Raw genomic sequence first — 22,835 nt, 5'->3', positions numbered from 1 at the left:
ATGGAAAATAAACTTTATTTCGTGCGGGTAAGCTTGAAGAATCGTTTGACTAATCGAGCGTGTTCGTCTCCGTGATTAAATTCTTGGGTCAATGCACCTCAGTGAATTGCAAACAGAGCACATTGTATGTAGTCAAGTGTGATAGGAAATAGTTGTATAGAATACAAATAGTTATTTAGTTCTTTCAATAAGTAATTTTAATAATATACCTGTTCAAATATAATTCATGTAAATAGACAATTGATAAGTAAGCATAAATAGTAATGGATTAAAAGTGACGTACATACATACGTACATACTACGGACATAATGAAAAATAATGTTAATAAGTTATCCCTTTTAACCAACTTTAAAAAAGGAGGACGTTTTCAATTCCCCTTTTTTTACGTGTGAGTTCAGAATTTTTTTCTCGGTGATCTCTTTTTTTTTAAAGCTCATCTAATCTCATTAATGTTTTATTAAGATATGACCAGTAGTTTTTGAGTTACTCTTTTTGAATAATACTTTTTGATTAATGATTTCTCTTTCTATTCTTTTGAAGACGGTTTTCTTTTTTTTAAATTTTGTATTATTGATCGCCCCGTTGACTTAGTGTTTTCCCTGACTAGAATAACACGGGCTCTGGTTTCAATTTCAATCGAAGTATCTCTGTGAAGATATTAGTTTTTGTTATCTCGTATGTTTTTACGGTTAACGGTTTATTGTTGAATTTACCCATTTTCATTGGCATTTAACGGTGGTAGGTCATATTGTAAGCCCTGCTAGAAAGGGGTGGTGTAATCACTGTTACCAATATATTATTCCAATATATTATTTCCAAGTAATAAATACTTTACAGCTGTTTTCGCGGATGACTAACCAGGCGTCCATAATCGAATGACAATAAAAACGAGAAATTCAATTGCACAAGTAGTTTTTAATTACAAATAGGTACATGTTTATTTATAAACTAAAAAAAAACACTTTAAATAACAAACAGAATTAGCAATTAATGTAATTTTTCTAGCTCCTGTTGCTACTGATAAAATTTATGTATAGTAATCGACTTCTTGAAGTCGGTAAAAGTGACTTTTTAACGTCCTTATTAATTACCTAAAATTTTTTTCTAATAAAACTTAAGTCTTTTATATTTCTTTAAAAAATTTAGCCTACATTCGATATGTCCATGTTAAGCTTATGACAAAATAAACAATAGAAAACTGAAGCAGATCACCGACGTCCCGTGTGCTCTTAGATTATGTAAATATAGATGCACGCCCATCGTTCATTGTTCTGGAAAATTCTCCGGTCCAACCACGTCCACTCTATGTGCCTGCACGCGATCTCTGTTTCTGTTATCGAATCCTCCCCTTTTATATAAACTAGCTATTCAGCTAGTGGTAGAACCTCATGTGAGTCCGCACGGGTAGGTACCACCATCTTGCTATTTCTGCCGTGAAGCAGTAATGCGTTTCGGTTTGAAGGGCGGGGCAGCCGTTGTAACTATACTGAGACCTTAGAACTTATATCTCAAAGTGAGTGGCGCATTTACGCTGTAGATGTCTACGTGCTCCAGTAACCACTTAACACTAGGTGGGCTGTGAGTCCGTCCACCCATATACGCAATAAAAAAAATCCAGTCGCAATTAGTGCTCCAATCCAGTGCTCCCATCCCTGGGCCGGGGCTCCCAAATACCAACTTTTTCCATACCATACTTTCCATACTTTTTTTGACTCCATACCCGCCCGCCACCGGAGTAGAGTTCATCCATACTACCTGGAGCCACTGCGGTCATCCACAGTGCGTTTCCAGAGATCTTTTTTGCCACGTACCATCCGGCTATGGAATGAGCTCCCCTCCACGGTGTTTGCCGAGCGCTATGACATGTCCTTCTTCAAACGAGGCATGTGGAGAGTATTAAACGGGCTTGGCTCTGCCCCTGGGATTGCTGAAGTCCATGGGCGACGGTAACCACTCACCATCAGGTGGGCCGTATGCTCGTCTGCCTACAAGGGCAATAAAAAATAAAAAAATAAAATTAGCTTAATATTGTCGGCATTCATACGGTCTTAATCTAACTTTAAAGTGGGTAAGAAAAGTAATCTAATCTCTAGTTATGAATCTTATGCAACTGATTGAATTGACGTATCGTGAAAAACCTAAAGGCATCGAAATTTTTTCATAACTCATCTCTGATTCGTCGACCTGTCAATAAATAACTCAGATATTTTTTTGGAACGACCCGTTCTGAATGAACTGTTCGTCGTTTTTTATTGTTTCATATTTAACACGGGTTCCAAGAAACCGGGAGGCCCAAAGAAAAAGTTCCGAGGGAAAATTAGCGCTCGAACTCGTATTAATCCGCTAAAATCCTTACCTTATTTTTTAAGTAATGTTTTACTTTTGTTCAGAGTGTTTCAAGTGGCGCTCATATTTCTTCGTGCATTAAGAATTTCCCGAAAAACGTTATTAGCTGCTGTTTAGGCATTTTATTCAACATTAACTTATATCAAGTTTTCAAATAAGTCACTTACGGTACTTAGGGTTTTTTTACTAGTTGAATTTAGAACTTATTGGAAGAATGTAGGGTTCTTTAGAACAATAATTTTACACCGAGATTGAGATACTAACTAAGAAAGACAAAAATATTTCCAATGATCTTTCAATATGTTTAAAATCGATTTTCTGTCCTGCCTCATATTTTCTAAATGTATGCATTCAGCGTCGAATATTTCTAAACGAAAAAAAAACTGTTGAATTGTTATTGCGGAAACTATTGAATTGAACACATACGATGTTTGTGGAAGCTTCTCAACAGTAAACAGCAACTCGGCTGTGCCTCTGACATCGCTGATGTCCATGCGCGACGGCAACTACTTACCTTTTGGTGGGCAATATGTACGTTTGTGAACGCAGTAGTTCCAGGTAATATGGATGAGCTTTACTCCGATGGTGGGCGGTGCGATGGTAAAAATGAGATAATGGTGTCTTCTCAAACAACTCCTCAGAGCACTCCGGTACATACGGTACAAAATGCAGAGGAAACAGAAGTCCCCCCACAGACCCAGAGGTTCCAAACGATCCGTGAGAATGGGGTTATCGAAAATCCGAACGGCTCTCTTCTGTATGGAATCAAATGGAAATAGCTGGAATAATTTAAAAAATCGTCGTGGCCTAAAGGATAAGACATCCGGTGCATTCACGTTGAAGCGATGCAACGGTGTTCGAATCCCGCAGGCGGGTACCAATTTTTCCAATGAAATACGTACTCAGCAAATGTTCACGATTGACTTCCACGGTGAAGGAATAACATCGTGTAATAAAAATCAAACCCGCAAAATTATAATTTGCGTAATTACTGGTGGCAGGACCACTTGTGAGTCCGCGCGGGTAGGTACCACCGCCTTGCCTATTTCTGCCGTGAAGCAGTAATGGGTTTCGGTTTGAAGGGTGGGGCAGCCGTTGTAACTATACTGAGACTTTAGAACTTGTATCTCAAGGTGGGTGGCGCGTCTACGTTGTAGACGTCTATGGGCCCCAGTAACCACTTAACACTAGGTGGGCCGTGACCTCGTCCATCCATCTAAGCAATAAAAAAATAAATTAAAAAAAAGCCGGTATCTGAAAGCCGGCCCTGAAGTGGAAGCAGTATAGACCTAGCTTGCTTTGTCATTTCACTCTCTCCACGGTCGAATGGTTCACGAGAAGCTCTGCTTATTTTCTCACTGTCGCTCTTCCTAAATTGCATATTTCCACCTTCCCTTCACCACACGGGCGAAGAGCTAAGAAGCTCGCAATTTAATAAAGGAACAACAGGAATTCGTGTATTTACAAGGACCTGTATTTGGATCAGACATACCAAAAATAAAAAGGGAGTAAAGGCTAGCCGCCCCATTTACTATGGCACCTCCATCTTCACCTTCATCAGGCCATTTTCATCATTCATTGATTCAGCCATTCATTGATTCATTGTCAATTTCATCTCCAAGCTTATAGGGTGCTGTCAAGGGTCATGAGGATCCTCAGAAGCGTGTATTTACACGTCGGGCACAATAGTACCGCTTTCTGTAGCTAACATTTAGCTAACGAAATTTAGTAACAGCAATGACCGACACAGTGCTTATCATCGGTCGTCATAAAAGGCTTTTTTTTTTTTTTTTTTTTTTCCACAGGAGAAAATTGCCGGATCCCCACCCGCGCGGCAGGTGGGGTATGTGGGAGTTGAACCCACTAAAAACTCCTGCCGCTCACAACCGGCGCCCTACCTCGGACCGGGCCGGAGCCCAGTCGGGGCTATTGAAACGGCGGGACAGGGTTGACGCAGAGCACATTACATCCATCCCGCCGTCCCACGGACGCCGGACCGGTGGCCGCCAGCGACACGACCACCGGTTCCCTCGTTCAGCGGGCCGAGAGCCCGCTTTGATGGCGCCGCGTTACACCTTCCCCCAGAGCGGTCGGGGGAACGCGGTCTACCATCACCCGGCTTCCAATTGCGGGTGAGCGTGCCAAGCACGCCACCCCACGTCTGGGTCTCTCCCCGCACAAAACGGGTGGGACCCCTAGCTCTTAGGGGGCCAGGTCACGGATACGACCCCAGTCCCGACCCCCTGCTCGGCGGCGGCGGGTTTCTGCGTAGTGAGGAGAGCTTTCCCTCACTCGCCCCGCCGCGTCCTTCTGCGAGATGGTGCACTTGCAGAAGTCGAGCATAGCCTTCCATGACTCATCGCTGCCAAGCATCGACGCCACGACGCCAGGCAGCGACAAGTCAGGTCCTATCTTTGCGACCAGGACACGGCGCTGCACCTCCCACGCGGGGCAGACAGCGAGCGTATGCTCCGCCGTGTCCAGGTCGTGTCCACAATGGTGACACCTCGTCGTCGGCTCAGCCCCTATCCGGCGCAGGTACTTCCCGAAGCATCCGTGCCCGGTCAGCACCTGCACCAGACGAAAGGTGAGACGTCCTTCGCCACGATTCACCCAGTCATCAAAGACCGGGTAAACCGCCTCGACGGTCCGTAGCCCCCACGTGGGGTTGGCCAATCGCCTCGACCGCGACTCGAGCACGGACCGCCGAGAATGGGCCTTCCGCGCCCGCAGCTCACTTTCGGGGAGACGCGCCACGCCCCGAGCACGAAGCTCGCTGCGCCACCGATAGTCGGCAGCGAGCGACTCCGCCTCCAGCTCCCATGGCGGCGTCCCCGCCAAAACACACGCCGCCTCGAAGGAGACGGTGCGATATCCGCGGATGACCCTGATGGCAACGGTGCGCTGCGGCCGGCGCAGGAACCGAGCCATAGTGGCCCGGTTGCGCGGCTCAGCCCACACAGGTGCACCGTACAGGGCCATCGATCGCACCACCCCCGCGTAGAGGCGGCGCACAACCTGATCCGGTCCCCCAATATTCGGGAGCAGCCGGCTCAAAGAACCGGCCGTCCTCATCAATCGGGGGACCAGCTCCGCAGTCATAAAAGGGCTACATATGTACGAAGTTCGATTTTGATTTTGTTAAATGTGTTTTTTTTTGCTAAATTATTGCGATTTTACTTAAAAATGTATTCTAAATTAAACTTAAAAATTCACTATGAAATTTTAAATATATAAATAGTACTGTTTTGAAGTCGGTCACGCTTCGTTGTCTAAAACCTAACAACATAGGGTTGACCCTGACGCAATAGTAGGAGGACAATATTTTAATTTAAGAACGATACGATTTTGTAAAATACAGCCTATATTTTTAAAATTACTTGTTTATTGTGGAATTATACACTAATAGATGCCATTATGCCCGAAATATGCCCAATAATAATATACATTTTCAACTCAATCGAATTAACGCACGAATTACTTAGTATACGAACAGATGCCGCATTTATTTTATAACAGACTTCATAAAAATTAAAGAAGAAATTAAACTGATTATATAATTTTTTTTGTATGAACACAAATTTTTTCTAGGTAATCCGATTTTGATGATTTGTATTTGAAAACTAGTACTTTTCACGTGGTTGCATTAAAATCTTATCAATACATGACCAGCAATTTTTGAGTTATCCTCAATGAAGCATTTTTTTTATTGCTTACATGGGTGGACGAGCTCACAGTCAACCTGATGTTAAGTTGTTACCGGAGCCCTACAACGTAAATGCCGCTACCCACCTTGAGACATGAGTTCTAAGGCTTTTCTTTAAGTTCTCACTTTTAACTACGGCTGTCCCGCCCTTCAAAGCGAAACGCATTACTGTTCACGGCAGAAATAGGCAGGGTGGTATTAATTTGAGCATACACATATGCAGACTATGACTGCACTATTGATATTCTCATTTTGTTTTGTTGAAATCGTTTTTTTTTTTTTTAATATTGTATTTTTTCCAAAAATATAATTGCGTACGAGATGAATTTATTACTACGGTAGACTGTACGCGAAATGTTTAACGTCTGTGACATTGTGTTCCCACTATAACGAAATACATTTAAATTTTGCTTTCTACAGTTAATTAAGCGTAAAATATAATTTTATGTTTTCGGCATGAGTAGATCTTTAATATTTAATAAACAAGAATGAAATACGTATTCAAATCACGTTGTAATATAAACCCAGACCGTACTACGCCCACGGATCGTATAACGCACGAAGGCGGCTAGAGCGGGGATAATAACGTTGAAAATTTGTTTTTTTTTAATACAACTTTATCCGATAAAAAGCTGGAGAAATATCTCAAAACATTATCTGGTTATCCAAAGATCTCTTTAATCGTATTACATCTAGCTAAAGATCTCATTATTATTTTCCAAGTCATATTTAGTCTGTTACAATGAACTAACTACATTGGATTTCATTTCACATTCCGGTAGGTAACATATATATTATGAAGGCCTCTGATAATTACAAGTCATAGTCGTAGAAGTATTTACTTCCGTTTCCGCGAGTCGTAGGCACAATTAAAACTAATTTTTCGACTGACCTTTCGCTCGTGAAACACGAAAACTGTTAAATATTCGAAAAGTAAGAACACAATGACAATAAAAAACGGGAGATTAACTTTAGTTTTAGTTACAGTAGTCATTTAAAGTAATGTAATATACCTCCTAGTCACCTAATTTTTATTGGAGTTTACTCCTTTAGAATCGATTTACATATATAGGCCCGGGGTATGAAAATTATGGGGACCAAAATCGTACTAGCATGTCACACGAAATGCGTTATGCGCCTAGCATGTCACACGAAATGCGTTATGCGCCTGATTGGCTCCTGATTGCGTGATGCGTGCGCGCGCCAATCAGGAGCCAACGCGCGGCCGCGTTATCGCAGGTGACGCCGGGCTGCTGCGCCGGCAGTCCGCCACAAAGCCTCGTACTGATCGCGCGTTTCTCTCATTATTGTATTTTCATATATTTGTTAGTCGTTTGTTTTGTGTCTCGTTAATTTGTTAATAATCTGTTGTGTATCGTGTTGTCGTAATATAGAACTATTTCTCGTATTGTTTCGTTTAATTTTTTATATCCAGTAAACTCCAGTCGTGCGTCGGAGCGGACACACACACTTTTGGAGTTTACTCCTTTAGAATCGATTTACATATATAGGCCCGGGGTATGAAAATTATGGGGACCAAAATCGTACTAGCATGTCACACGAAATGCGTTATGCGCCTGATTGGCTCCTGATTGCGTGATGCGTGCGCGCGCCAATCAAAATCGTACTAGCATGTCACACGAAATGCGTTATGCGCCTGATTGGCTCCTGATTGCGTGATGCGTGCGCGCGCCAATCAAAATCGTACTAGCATGTCACACGAAATGCGTTATGCGCCTGATTGGCTCCTGATTGCGTGATGCGTGCGCGCGCCAATCAAAATCGTACTAGCATGTCACACGAAATGCGTTATGCGCCTGATTGGCTCCTGATTGCGTGATGCGTGCGCGCGCCAATCAGGAGCCAACGCGCGGCCGCGTTATCGCAGGTGACGCCGGGCTGCTGCGCCGGCAGTCCGCCACAAAGCCTCGTACTGATCGCGCGTTTCTCTCATTATTGTATTTTCATATATTTGTTAGTCGTTTGTTTTGTGTCTCGTTAATTTGTTAATAATCTGTTGTGTATCGTGTTGTCGTAATATAGAACTATTTCTCGTATTGTTTCGTTTAATTTTTTATATCCAGTAAACTCCAGTCGTGCGTCGGAGCGGACACACACACTTTTGGAGTTTACTCCTTTAGAATCGATTTACATATATAGGCCCGGGGTATGAAAATTATGGGGACCAAAATCGTACTAGCATGTCACACGAAATGCGTTATGCGCCTGATTGGCTCCTGATTGCGTGATGCGTGCGCGCGCCAATCAAAATCGTACTAGCATGTCACACGAAATGCGTTATGCGCCTGATTGGCTCCTGATTGCGTGATGCGTGCGCGCGCCAATCAAAATCGTACTAGCATGTCACACGAAATGCGTTATGCGCCTGATTGGCTCCTGATTGCGTGATGCGTGCGCGCGCCAATCAAAATCGTACTAGCATGTCACACGAAATGCGTTATGCGCCTGATTGGCTCCTGATTGCGTGATGCGTGCGCGCGCCAATCAGGAGCCAACGCGCGGCCGCGTTATCGCAGGTGACGCCGGGCTGCTGCGCCGGCAGTCCGCCACAAAGCCTCGTACTGATCGCGCGTTTCTCTCATTATTGTATTTTCATATATTTGGAGTTTACTCCTTTAGAATCGATTTACATATATAGGCCCGGGGTATGAAAATTATGGGGACCAAAATCGTACTAGCATGTCACACGAAATGCGTTATGCGCCTAGCATGTCACACGAAATGCGTTATGCGCCTGATTGGCTCCTGATTGCGTGATGCGTGCGCGCGCCAATCAGGAGCCAACGCGCGGCCGCGTTATCGCAGGTGACGCCGGGCTGCTGCGCCGGCAGTCCGCCACAAAGCCTCGTACTGATCGCGCGTTTCTCTCATTATTGTATTTTCATATATTTGTTAGTCGTTTGTTTTGTGTCTCGTTAATTTGTTAATAATCTGTTGTGTATCGTGTTGTCGTAATATAGAACTATTTCTCGTATTGTTTCGTTTAATTTTTTATATCCAGTAAACTCCAGTCGTGCGTCGGAGCGGACACACACACTTTTTTTTTTTATAGCTTAGATGGGTGGACGAGCTCACACTCCACCTATTGTTAAGTAGTTACTGGAGCTCATAGACATCTACAACGTAAGTGCGCCACCCACCTTGAGATATAAGTTCTAAGGTCTCAGTATAGTAACAACGGCTGCCCCACCCTTTAAGCCGAAACGCATTACTGCTTCACGGCAGAAATGGGCAGGGTGGTGGTACTTACCCGTGCGGACTCCTACTACCAGTAAATTTTATCTGATTGTCATATTAATAAAATGGGCGAAAAAAGTACATATTTATTAAAAAGTTTATTCCAACCCTACATTAGCTTAGAATACATTTTACGTAGCTCTTTTAGAATAGTGATACGTACCTAGTTTCGCAATCCTTTAGTATAATTTTTTAAAATACACATTACCATTTTACGCGTAATACAATTACTTATTTAGTTTAAATAAAACCTACTTATTATGTGTGCATCAAATTAAGACGAATAGAAGGTTCATATTTGCATACGTTACAGCTTTTGATATTTCTTAGTCAAAGAAAAAGTGAACATTAAATCAGTCATCGGACCATCCTTCCTGACTTAAGTTATTTTTGCTTTTATATATTATATGTCTACGTGGACAACCTGTCCTACTGGTGCCTAAAGTGTTATTATCATAATCGCGCGTGAAAATGTTAAATATTTCAGTTAAGTTTGAGAGTTATAATTTACTTTTGTTATCTTTATAATCGTTCCTAATTTGCTTAGTTACTTATTTTTAGTTATTTTTTAATTAAAATTTTCTTAGTTATTTTGATAACGATTAATCGCTTTGTATTCAACCCAAATGATAATTTTTTATTATGAGCGGGTAACACCGAATGGACTTGCGTTTGTCATTGCGAGCGAACTTCAAGTCATTCGTTCTCTTGTTCACAGCGGTCGCACGTGGTGATCATCCATAAAAGATCATGGGCTCTAAATATCTAGGTATTGTTGTAATATCTAATTGTTTAAATAATTTAAGCGTTTGTATAATTAATTTTTTACTTCATGTAAATAATATTCTTAAAGATGAAACGGTTATAATTTTTTTTTTTTACAAAAAAAAATTGTGTACATAATTTGGACATCTTTCTTTTTGCTATTTAAACACAATATTTTAAATTTACTCATAACAAATTACACTTATTAAATTTGGAATGTACATATTATGTTACTGTCGTAATCGATTTTTTTTTGGGATAACAACCAGCCAGTTTTTAATTTTTAGAAGCTTCATGACAACTTTTTTTCCAGTATTAAAAAAAAACATTTGTCCAGAATTTGTAAATTAGTTCGTTTGTAAAGCAGTAATGCGTTTCGGTTTGAAGGGCGGGGAAGCCGTTGTACTGTAAAAACTGAAACTTAGAATCATGTTTCAAGGTAAACATGAAATCGAGGAATAATCCTTGACACTCTTACCGCAATTTGGAATAATTAAATAGATTTAATAAATAATTTAATACATAAATTTCAAAGTTCTGCATAGACTTTAATAAAACCATTGCAATTGAGTTTTCCTGCACTTGTAGATATTTAACATCATAGACGTCTAAGATCCAGAATAATAAAAGCTCTCTATATGCGCCTAGGGTAAAAAAAAAATATAAAGTTTGATGAACAAATCGATTTCGATTTTAACGGAATAGAATCAGTTGAAAGATGATGACGTCACATCTCTACATCCATACGAGGTCCAGACATTAGGGGTGACCTTTAACAGCGTAATAAAATTATAATTTCCCCACGGATTTTAGTGCTCGACCTGTGAAATTATTCAAAATCTCGGCTTTAGAGAGTTTTTGAGGATCCACGCTCAACATTCTTGTTTGCTTATTATTATTAAAATGATTTTACGTAAATTTTCAATAATTATTAACTAATAAATAAATGTAACGTCCAATTTAACGATGTCTTACTATGGGAATGTAAAATTATACAATACCGTGTAGTTGACCCGAAATGTATCACAGGAAGCTATTGCAGGTGTTTTTTAATTATGCACATTAATCAACTCTGAACTGAGATATTCTACTGTATTCCGATGCCCTCTTTGATCAGTACTCAGTAATGTAGTTGTAGTTCTGTCATGCTTATTTTATATTCGGATATGATATAATATGCTATAAATATTATGTGTACAGCGATGTACGTACTGTTACGCGCTGGGATTCGGGATAAATAAAAATTATACCGAAGTACAAATAAAAACTGTATTCAACACTTAGAAACACTTAAAACATTCAACAAACACTTTAAAACTCTCAATTCGCTTCTTCCGCTTCGCTTTAGGTGATCCGTTCTCTGTTTCGCTTCGAGTAGTTCTGATTACTAACTGACTGACTGCGTGCCATCTCTGCAACACTTTTATAGTCAAGACGAAATCTCTAGAATCGTCGAGAATATTCCACAAAAGCCGATTACTATGTTTCCGCTATCTGACAATAGATGTCGTTGTATTTCTCAAGGGTTCTAGATGCTACTAGATCCTTCGATATTCGTTCAACTTTTCGGCGATAGATGGCGTTACTCTTACAGGCGTAACAGTACTTACATTGGAAAAGAATTAATTCTAAGCTAATTGCCGTTCGTTTTCAATGGTGGAACTGCATTTTAAAAAATCCTTGAAAAATCTTTGTAGACCTTTTGTTTAGGCATTTTGTGTAGGAATAAAATACATTTTGTTTTATGAATGCCGAGAAAACATAAGTATTCTTAGACTCACATCCGAATATTTTTCACAGATATACCTACTAACGCCGACCGTGAATCGCATTCAGACCCCGAAATACGTGGTAGTCTGTCACTAACCACTGTGGATTTCGACACCTTTATCAGCATATAATAAATAGAGAGTGTAGCCCACAATCAGCAGTGAATGTCTATACAAGGACCTAATGAAAAACAATGTATCTTACACAATAAATCATTACGCCCTCTGGTGTATGAACAATAAGTTTTCACTCTAAGCGTCTCGCGCTTCACGCGCTTCACAAACGCGACTCACTGAGAAGATCCGCCGAGAAACACAACTCACTGAGAAGATCCGCCGAGAAACACAGCGGCTCTGTGGCTTAATTCACTCGCGGAACTCTTCGTCGCAAGTGACGGGTTCGACTAGAATGATGACCGGCGTTTGAGGTACCTAAAATCACCGTTAGTGGATCGGGAGGATCTGAAATGACTGGAAAGCCCACCGTGATAAAACTTTACAGTCGTTGTTGACAGCTCATTGTTTGTTTCTGTAATAGTATCATTAATGTACAATAGGCGACGTGCGTGAAGCTTCAACAATTACATCTATCATATGTGTACATTTATTTAGTGACAGTTAGAACGCAAAGTGGCGAGTTTCACCATAGTTTCACTAGTAAGCTAATAAATAATTTTGTTCGAGGCTTTGTGTGTTTATTTGCATTGCACGCGTTCGAAAGTCATTTATCTGAATGAATTGAAATGATATTCGGTTGCTTATCGGGCCGGTCTAGGGGAAGGCTTTTGTTATTGCTTATATGGTTGGAGAAGCTCACAGTCCACATGGTGTTAAGTGTTTACTGGCGCTTATAGACATCTACAACGTAAGTGCCGCCACCCGCCTTGAGATGTGAGTTCTAAGGTCTCAGTACAGTTACAACGGCTGCCCCACCCTTCAAACCGAAACACATTACTGTTTTACGGCAGAAATAGGCGGGGTGGTGGTACCTACCCGTGCGCACTTATGAGAGGTCCTACCACTAGTCATTACGCAAATTATGATTTTGCGGGTTTGATTTTTATTACACGATGTTATTCCTTCACCGTGGAAGTCAATCGTGAATATTTGTTAAGTACGTATTTCACTAGAAAAATTGGTACCCGCCTGCGGGATTCGAACACCGGTGCATCGCTAGATACGAATAGATCGGACGTCTTATCCTTTAGGGCAGTCTTTCTCAAAGTGGGCGATAACGCCCCCTGGGGGGCGTTTGAAACCTAGAGGGGGGCGTTAAGGGGCCCAGGAAAAAATGGGGGGCGTTGATGTGGGTTAGGGGGGCGCTGTAAAGGCGCGTCACCTGGTCAGGCCCCCCGATGTTGGGAAGAAGCCAGCTTAACATGCCGGCCACCCCCAACAAACGAGGGACCAGGTTCTGAAAGTGAACACGGAAGGTCTAACGACTGTCCAGAATGAGGCCGAGGTACTTCAACTGCACCCCGACCCGATAGGGACGCCTCCAACCACGATATGGGCATCGACAGGTGGCACTCTCCGCGGCCTGTGGAACCACATGGCCTCGGTTTTACTGAGTGTCACGTCGAGGCCTAGTCTCCTGATTTTGCCGATGACATGCGCCACCCCAGCGGTGGCAAGACGAGCATACTCAGCAAAACTCCCCCCCGGGACATGACCAGCGTGTCGTCTGCGTAACAGATTACGCTTAGGCCCGGGAGGAGGGCACCTCTCAGTACCCAGTCATACCCGGTATTCCACAAAAGGGGGCCGAGCACCGACCCCTGTGGAACACCGCGCACGACCGGGAACCTGTGCACGATCCCACCGTGCTCGGTACACGTGACCGATCTGTCCTCCAAGTAGGAAGCCACCAGTCGGCGAAGGTAGGGGGGCACTCCGTGTCTTACCAGGGGCATTTTTTTAAATAAAAGAACACTTATTGCGGCATAACTATAATAGTTAGACATATGCTGTCGCGACACTTTTTGTAAATAATAATGTTTTTTACAAAGTCGTAGTAGATGATTATATTCTATCATCAATAGTTTTCGTAGGGCACGCGACGTAAATAATATTTTAGGTAAATTTTTTTTACACCTTGGGTTATTGGAGTTTTAGTAAGGATACCTAATTTTTTCCAAAAAAGAATATGGCCTATGTCACTCGGGAATAGTGAAGCTTCCAAATAGTGAAAGAATTTTTCAAATTGGTTTAGTAGTTTCGGAGCCTATTGAATACAAACAAACAAATCTTTCCTCTTTATAATATTAGTATAGATATTATTTATTACAAACGCTGACTTAGGCGGCGGTTTTTATTTGAACCAGTTCTAAATTATAAACTAAAATTCTATGAAAAATTACCCATATTTATCTATAATACGAAATGATATTAATTTATTTTTCGTAGTTTCCTTCCTTCTTGCGTCGATAATCCTCAGTGCTGAGGGTCGTGGCCTCCTCTAATAACTTTCTCCTGCATCATCTTGCGCCATTCCTGCCTGTCCTCGGCTGTGTGGATAGCAACGTGGACTGAGGTATTGAGAGTGGAGCGTATTTGGTCCGACCAGCTCATTGGATTTCTGCCTCTGTGCCTTCTCCCGCATACCTTGCCTGTTACCAGCAGCTTTTCCATATTGTCACCTCTCTTTCTGGCGATATGTCCAAAGATCTCGAAACTCCTCCGCGCGCATGTAGTGCGGAGGTGCATTGGAATCTTTAGCTCGGTAAAAATGGATTCGTTGGTTCTGTGTTCTGTCCAACGAATCCCGAGCATTTTCCTCCAGCACCACATCTCAAACGCGTCGATGCGTTGGCGGTCGGTTTTCTTGAGGGTCCAAGTCTCGGTGCCGTAGAGAAAAATGCCACCCAAACACGGTCCATTTGGGACATAGCTCTCTTTGCCATACTGATTCGCCTTCTGAGGTCCTTTTCGGAGGATCCATTACTAGCTATGACGGAGCCCAGATGAATGAAATCCTCTACGACTTCCAGGTTTAGCTTATTCGTAGTTTAATAAGTTATTATTGTTAGTAGTGTTGTTTGCTAGTCGAAATATAAATTTTTAATTATCTTATGATGAGAATCTTATATTAATGAGAAAGATATTCAACAAAAATAGTTTCGTTCTAATAAATTAGCATAGTAATAGTACAGTGAACTAGCAATTTATTTTGGTAATTCTGAATTTAAACAAACATATTGATGAGAAGAATCCATTTTTACTTTGCAAATTTGTAAATACACGCTCTGTAGCAATGTACGAACATATAATAATATGAAGAAACAATAATAGCATCTACAAATATATATGTACTACGTGGTACTACATTTACTAAAATTAATACAACATTTATTAATTAAATTAATGAAATTGTGGTTTTAAAGTTTTAGGGGTGTATAAAAAATGGGGGGCGCTGAAAAATAATTGATTTTCAAAGGGGGCGGTAAAAGAAATAAGTTTGATAATCACTGCTTTAGGGCATGACGACAAAAGGATTTTGCCACATTACCACTAACGTGGTTCAAAAGTGTGTAGGTATATACACAAGAAATGTTTGTATTACGCCATTGTGACGACGAAGCGAGGTCGGCTTTCTCAATTAATAAAAAAAAACGTATGAACTTTACACTATTGATGCATGGAACGTGAGGCAATAATATTTACGTGGACAATTACGATTAGTCAACATCGTGACGTCACTTGGAAATGTTTGTACGAAATATCAGCGCTCGCGTGTGAAAACTGTTTGGAATACGTATGGACGTTTGTTAATTTCGATCACGATTTTAAAATAAATCGTGTTTATTGCCGTAGATGGGTGAATGAGTTCAAGGTCCTCTCTTCCTTCTCTCCTAAGTTTTGTATTTCGAATAATAAAACAGTGTATTGTTTGATTGAGTTATTTTATAATAAATTCTTCTTGCGCACTAGCCTTTTGTAATTTTAACCATAGATAACCCTGCTTTTTTCGCTTAGATGGGTGGACGAGCTCACGGCCCACCTGATGTTAAGTGATTACTAGAGCCCATAGAGATCTACAAAGTAAATGCCGTCACCTACCTTGAGACATGAGTTCTAAGGTCTCAGTTATTACAGTACAACGGCTGCCCCACCCTCCGAACCGAAAGGCATTACTGCTTCACGGCAGAAATAGGCAGGGCGGTGGTACTTACCCGTGCGGACTCACAAGATGTCCTACCACGAGTAAAAATGCTTGTGAGCAATTTGTTGATCCTGTTTATCTTGCAGCAATGGTACCTTCCAGAGCTCGACGACAAGATAGATGTTAATACAATTTAAATTGACGCTTTATCTCAAGTTTCTTCTATCCTCAGGTATCAAATGGAATTGATTAAATGCCCCCGTTAACCACTGAAATCCAAGTCGAACTTTTGCAAAAATTGAGACTTTAATTCACAAAGATGATCTATCGTGTAGCTGTCGTCTGGCTTTGGTTAAATAAGTTTATTGATCTGTGTTTTTCTTCAAAGATATACGAATAATATCCAGGCTCCGTTTGCTACACGTATCGATTAATTAACTCATGAAGCAATAATATATTAATATTTAGTAATGTTAAGCAAAAGCAGAATAGTTGGATTGACGCATAATACATTAAATATGAACCAATTACATTATAACACAATAACTGGTCGTATTCAATGACGTTTCCGAAGAGCCTGATATGAAATCGGAATGTAAAATATAGGTACATAGCGTCGTTGTCAAACCAAAATCTGCTATGTGCACATTTTGAGATAATTACTTTTTGACCTTTTCGTATAGTTCACAACCCTGTCTACCGTATAAAAAAACTGTTATGTGTTCATAGTCTTAATATTTATCTATAACTTTCATTTGATATAGTTCTTAAAAATTCACCTTCATATAAAATTTTATACGAAAATGTTTTTGCTCGTTAATTCAAAATAGAGTATTTGCACATAGCAGAATTTAGTTTGACAGCGACGATAATATTATGTCAAAATATAACTTCATACTTATCGTATACCGGGTGTATTGGAACACTTCGGGATGTGAAAGCAGTTTGTAAAGCAATCTATCCAAAACTTGAAAAATGCGAGAAAAAAGCGCGTTTTTAAATTTTTTTCGAAAACGAAAATTCATAGTTTCTAATGTAACGTACGGAATGTAATCGAACGAAAAAAAAATGTTAAAAAATTGAATCACCAAAACACGAATCAACATCAAGTGACATCGCATTTTTTGTAATAGAGGTCCTGATGAGTATAAATGGCGAATAATTGTTTTTTTTTGTATTATCATCTGACAATTTGATACAAGTGCATTTTTAGAAATTTATTGAACGTTTTGAGGTTGCTGGAAATTACGTTGAAAAATCACACTATGCACATAGATATATATGTAAATACTAGCGACCCGCTCTCGCTTCGCTTCGGAAACATTACATTTTATTATCGAAGATGTTACCCGCGGTTATTGTCGTACCGCGGGTGAAGCCGCGGGGCGAAGTTAGTCCAAAAAAAGTAGCCTAAGTTACTCCTTATATCATCAGCTACCTATCAGTGCAAGTCCCGTCAAAATCGGTCCAGCCGTTCCAGAGATTAGCCGGAACAAACAGACAGACAGACAGACAAAAATTGTAAAAAATGTTATTTTGGTGTATGCACCGTATATACCTATACATATATTCATATGCATGTAGTAAAAAGCGGTTATTTCAATATTACAAACAGACACTACACTTTTATTTATATGTATAAATTTATAAATACAGAATAAGCTACATAATAAAACCGTGTTAAAATATTAACTAACGTGAAATTTAGTCGAGCGGCGCCGCGGCGCCGGGGGACGTGAAGGGTGGCTGCCTATTGTGTATTTTGCATTATGCCGAAACTAAAAGTTCTTATGTTTGTGTTTAGTAAATGAAGATTGTTTTTCGTTTACTTAAGCCTAATCGTTTATCCCTATTTCGGGTTCGGGAACGGTGGCTGTTTTCGTACATATACACTAGCGGACCCGGCAGACTTCGTAGTACCTCAATCGATAAATAAAATACCTAAACTTTTGTATAAAATAAACTTAAAACAAACAAACGGAATCCGTCCGATGGGGGACACATCGAAGGGAAAACAAAATTGTTATTTTTATTTAATTCCGAGTGTTTTCATATTTATCTACCGTTTAAACCTTCTCTGGACTTCCACAAATAATTCAAGACCAAAATTAGCCAAATCAGTCCAGCCGTTCTCGAGTTTTAGCGAGACTAACGAACAGCAATTCATTTTTATATATATAGATACATACATATTTAGATAGCCCCATTCAAATTTATGTATCCAAACCTATTGTATTCTATACTAATATTATAAAGAGGAAAGATTTGTTTGTTTGTTTGTTTCGAATAGGCTCCGAAACTACTGGACCGATTTGAAAAATTATTTTTCCATTAGAAGCCGACATTGTCCCTGATGAACATAGGCTACTTTTTGTTTTTTTTTTTTTTTTTGTTTCATGTGTGTTTTAATGTTTCCGAAGCGAAGCGAGGGCGGGTCGCTAGTAAATAAGTATACAAAGAAGGATCGTGAGATACAAATCGTCTATTTTTGTAAGATAAATTACGGTACATAAACGGGAGCAAAGGAAGGTCTAGTTAGTGAATGCAGTGAGTGCTTAATTAAGCCATCCCTGGCGCTCTTGTTGACCTAATTACGCTGGGTATTGGGTTTCCGACAACGTACCAACTAAACTGCAATTTTCGTGATGACCTTACATGCTGAGGATACCTGTTGGTATAATTGTGAGACTCATTTCTTGAAAAAGGCGATCCCCCTTCGTGTGACTGAGTTCTGATGCCAATTTTAAAGCTGTATAGATTTTTATAGGTACACGTACGTTACTCGCGGATAGCGAATAAAGATTTATTTTAAATTTATATATGTCGGCGCAAATATGACTATTTACCTACTGATCATCAACTAATTACTCTGTGATAAGAAATTGATGTTAAACAGTTCCTTTTATTGTAATTTCAATACTTTAAAACGTGTTTGAAAAACGTGTAAACCCGCTCACGTGTTTGAAAAACGTGTAAACACGCTCACGTGTTTAAAACGTGTCAACACGCTCACGGGTACGAAGCCCCATAAATACGGCCGTGCTGTCTAGCACTGTTTTTTAACACGTCATCTCGGATCCGCCCGATCCACTAACGGTGCTTTTAGGTAATTCAAGCACCGGTCACCGTTCTCGTCGAACCCGTCGCTTGCGACGAAGGGCTCGACGAGTAAACTAACTCTCAGACACAGCCCACTGAGTTTCTCGCCGGATCTTCTCAGTGGGTCGCGTTTCCGATCCGGTGGTAGATTCTGCGAAGCACGGCTCTTGCTAGGGTTCGTGTTAGCAACATCGTCAGGTTGAGCCCCGTGAGCTCACCTACTAAAGTTAGGGTTACGCTGACATAGCCTCTCAAGGCTATCAGCTTAGGTAGGAAAAAAAAAAAAAAAAAAGCACTGTTTGATTCGTGTCCGAGCCGTTGTACTGTACGGATATCTCTGTAACGTTGTTATGCTTCTCGTGCAATATACGAAGTTTTCGTGAAGTTCTCGTGAAGTTTTGTTTCGGAAACCCAAACATGAGTCATTCGTCAAGAAAGTGATGACCGCGACGTCAGCGGTGCTGACGTCACACTTTTTACAAACAATACGGACGTCCCTACTCCGTCATCAGAAGCGGGATCACACGCCGCCTCCGCTCAGCAACAACCTGGTGACCAGATAACCGTATCGGCGGATAATGACTACCCTCCAGCATCAGCCGATAAGCCTGTACCGTCTGCTTCACAAACCAGCATGGTCGAGCGACGGAATCAACAATCAACTGATCAATGAATACAAAAGATAAGTTTTTATTTTTGATTACTAAAATTTCACCACAAAATTCATCTGAAGACCATGATATCCTTACACAACGAACAACACCTTACACATTCTTATCCCACCTTCAATAAATCTACGAGAACCTCCGAGAAATCTACGAGAACCTCCGAGAAATCTAAGAGAACCTCCGAGAAATCTACGAAAACCTCCGAGAACCCTACAATAAAATCGCATTAATAGTCTCAAACTTACATAGTTACAAGTAACGCAAGTATAACAGATGCGCTACTCAGAGAAACTTTTTATTCCTGCAGATCAATGGGAATCAAAGAAAACCTACGAGAATCAACGAGGTTGGTGCAGAGCGCGCACCGCCCAAGTGGGATCACATGCCGCCTCCGCTGAGCAACAACCTGGAGACCAGATAACCGTATCGGCGGAAGAAGACTACCCACCAGCATCAGCCGATGAACCTCTACCATCTACTTCACAAACCAGGATGGTCGAACAACAAAATCAACAATCGGCATAAGGATAAGTTTTTATTTTTGATTAATAAAATTACACCGCCACATGAGTACCACAGTGTACGCCACCACATGAGTACCATAGTGTACGCCACCACATGAGTACCACAGTGTACGCCACCACATGAGTACCACAGTGTACGCCACCACATGAGTACCACAGTGTACGCCACCACATGAGTACCACAGTGTACGCCACCACATGAGTACCACAGTGTACGCCACCACATGAGTACCACAGTGTACGCCCACTACATAAGTACCACAGTGTACGTCCACTACATAAGTACCACAGGGTGCGTCCACTACATAAGTACCACAGTGTGCGTCCACTACATAAGTACCACAGTGTGCGTCCACTACATAGTACCACAGTGTACGTTCACTACATAAGTACCACAGTGTACGTCACAATATAAAACTACACAAAATAAGTTACTTTCAAAGTAACATAAAAAGGTACACAGATACCAATCTCAGAAACAGACATTCCATTGTTTCAGATGGACTCCAAGAACTCTCTGGTGATACACCATACATGGGCGGCTGGTGCAGAGCGCGCACCGCCTGTCAGTATGGCCGTGTCGGCGCAAATATGACTATTTACCTACTGATCATCAACTAATTACTCTGTGATAAGAAATTGATGTTAAACAGTTCCTTTTATTGTAATTTCAATACTTTAAAGCGTGTTTGAAAAACGTGTAAACCCGCTCACGTGTTTGAAAAACGTGTAAACACGCTCACGTGTTTAAAACGTGTCAACACGCTCACGGGTACGAAGCCCCATAAATACGGCCGTGCTTTCTAGCACTGTTTGATTCGTGTCCGAGCCGTTGTACTGTACGGATATCTCTGTAACGTTGTTATGCTTCTCGTGCAATATACGAAGTTTTCGTGAAGTTCTCGTGAAGTTTTGTTTCGGAAACCCAAACATGAGTCATTCGTCAAGAAAGTGATGACCGCGACGTCAGCGGTGCTGACGTCATACTTTTTAAAAACACTACGGACGTCCCTTTTCCGTCATATATGTAAAAATAGATGTGTGTATGTATGTCTGTTCCCTATAGACCCCGAAACGACTAGATGGATTCTTTTTTTTTCTTACCTTTGCTGATAGCCTTGCGAGGCTATTTCAGCTTCTCCTTGACGTGTAGGTGAGCTCACTGGGCTCAAACCGGAGTGTTGCTAACACTGACCATAGCAAGAGCAGTGTTTCGCAGAATCTACAACTCGATCGGAAACGCGACCCGCTGAGAAGATCCGGCGAGAAACTCAGTGGGCCGTGAGATAGATTCGATGAAATTTTAAGGAAACCTTTAGAATTGGCTTTGGATTAATGGGTGATCCTATGAAGTTTGATAACGACGGCATCAAAATCAAATTAATGGTTTGACTTAATAAGCCCAGCTAACGTAGTGTCTGGTTTATCTTTCAAAACTCTCCAACGCTAGATGTTGGGTACTACTGACCAATTTTGAAATTATTTACATTGATAGAAACATCAGTGAGGAGGGAAAGGAATCACAATTTGTATACATTATTAAATCTTTATTACAAGACCAATAAATGTATGATTGAAATAGATTTATTGAGTATATCTCGTGCTAAAGAAAAAGCAGTGATAATAAACGTCACAATGTCGTCTTATGTTTAAGCAATAAATAAAAGTGAAAACTGTAATGCGATGCTCTTTCTTGACTATTCGGTTTTCAGAATCTTATGTCATTACAAAAATCAAATGCTTAAATTTGCTTGTTAACGACTACATCAACAAATAGAAGGCCAAGACTTGTCTAAATTGATGTTTTTCGTTTTAGGAAGAACATAATTTCCTTATGACGGTATTACAACACACATGAAATCGGATGTATAAAGGAATTATTTGATATGATTTTGTTAACGCTTTTTAGTAACGTATCTATACTAACTATAAGTATACCATTTGAAACCGATGCTCCCAATCGCAGATAATATGAATTCATTGTATCTGCTTCGGACTTTTCACCTCTAGAATAAAGTATAAGCCCAACTCTATCAGCAGACATTGATGAAAATTTATAACAAAAGGTACCCTTATTAATTACATTTTGGCGATCTTGAAATTCTATAGTATGGTCTAGGTTGGATCAGATTAATAGGCCTAAAGGATTGAGTGAGACAGCCATTCTTCTATAGCATTGTAGATCGTGTGGCAGCCATAAAGGATGTATCGATAAAATGGGTTGAACCTATTTAGAGGAAGCTGTAAAATTAAAGAAGAATAATAACAGAATAATACCAAATAGTTATAAATGGTGTGAAAAACGTAAAAAGGTGTGCGATAGCTGTTTTAATGATACATTATATCATATTCGTCTTCTCCTCCTCAATTTCTTCCCACACTAATCAGGATTGTGTCTTTGACGAAAGCGCTGCGGGAAAACTTTTCCGTTGCTATAGTCTTCGGCCCGATGGAGAAACCTAGCATTGGCATTTTAAGTCCTTCGGCCACTTTGTCTGACCAACTTCAAATCTTCTCCGAAGTCTTTTGCCGTCAACAATACCCGTAATTATGCACTTTTCCAGATGATTTGTACTTCGATGCGCAATGTGAGCGAA

The 22,835-nt window shown here is 40.7% G+C and overlaps 1 long non-coding RNA gene across 1 annotated transcript in view; it reads right to left on the bottom strand.

Moving 5' to 3' along the window:
- Positions 1-14,142: 14,142 nt before the first annotated feature.
- The window catches only part of LOC149500181 (uncharacterized), a 574,180-nt gene continuing 565,487 nt past the window's right edge, over positions 14,143-22,835 (bottom strand). Inside the window, exon 2 of the long non-coding RNA XR_016325158.1 lies at positions 14,143-15,315. This is a non-coding gene — a long non-coding RNA (uncharacterized LOC149500181). The remainder of the gene's footprint in view (positions 15,316-22,835) is intronic.

The sequence above is a fragment of the Bombyx mandarina genome, chromosome 23 (assembly GCF_030267445.1).
Source record: "Bombyx mandarina strain Sakado chromosome 23, ASM3026744v2".
NCBI lineage: Eukaryota > Metazoa > Arthropoda > Insecta > Lepidoptera > Bombycidae > Bombyx > Bombyx mandarina.
This window is presented reverse-complemented; position numbering and strand designations above follow the sequence as displayed.